Raw genomic sequence first — 808 nt, 5'->3', positions numbered from 1 at the left:
TTTCTTCGTAAGCGCTGTTTGCCATTAGTCATTGGCTTCGACAGTGAGGTGTCTGACAACGCGGTTAGCTGACATTTCCTCTTACGAACAGTTCTATAGCGTTAAAAGAGAACAGGGTGATGCACTAGCACCCCGTGCTGTTTCTTCAGCATGCGTCGAAACACAACGTGAGAACACAATGATTTGACAGTATTGTGAAAGCAAGGAAACGAAAGGGGAGGATTAGGAAGATCAGGCGGTTCTGGTTGTGCTACATAGCTACCGCCTTCATTTCCGTCAGTTTTGTGTTCGCCATGAAAACAGCTAGACAGAAGGAAAAAACAACTCGGTACAATTACATCTATTTTTACATACAGTTGTTAGGCCCGCGAGGGCCACCCAAAAATTGCCACGGCGGACGGTGTTTCACGTCGTCCAGGCGGGGTATTGGGAAAAGTTTTCAACTAGCAATAGTCGCTCCTCAGTAAGAACTTCACCGGATACGACACTGCCTCTGCGCAAAGCTAATTCAGGAAAGCCTTTTGTTGAGGTACCAGTTCCTGTGTCCCTACTTCCTTAACAAGCCAGCAGTACCATGCTAGGAGCTCCAGCAGACGTAACACTTGGGAAATGTAAATTATTGCTGTGCAGTTAAGCATTTAAACGCTTCCTCAAAATACTTTTTACTTAAATTGTTCGTATTGCAGGCAGTTTTTGGAAGCACAGCTCTTTTTATTTTGCTCGTGTGTTACTTCCTGAAAGTGTTGAACCTAAATGTTGTCCACGCGGTCTTTCCTAACCTTCTTAGTTCCGGCCACTGGTTCCGGGG

At 45.5% G+C, this 808-nt stretch overlaps 1 non-coding gene across 1 annotated transcript; it reads right to left on the bottom strand.

The window, feature by feature from the left end:
- Positions 1–363: 363 nt before the first annotated feature.
- Positions 364–505, bottom strand: LOC135899254 (U4 spliceosomal RNA). Its single transcript, XR_010563570.1, has one exon. It is a non-coding gene; the product is annotated as a U4 spliceosomal RNA (small nuclear RNA).
- Positions 506–808: the final 303 nt, after the last annotated feature.

Source organism: Dermacentor albipictus, chromosome 5, assembly GCF_038994185.2.
Source record: "Dermacentor albipictus isolate Rhodes 1998 colony chromosome 5, USDA_Dalb.pri_finalv2, whole genome shotgun sequence".
NCBI lineage: Eukaryota > Metazoa > Arthropoda > Arachnida > Ixodida > Ixodidae > Dermacentor > Dermacentor albipictus.
This window is presented reverse-complemented; position numbering and strand designations above follow the sequence as displayed.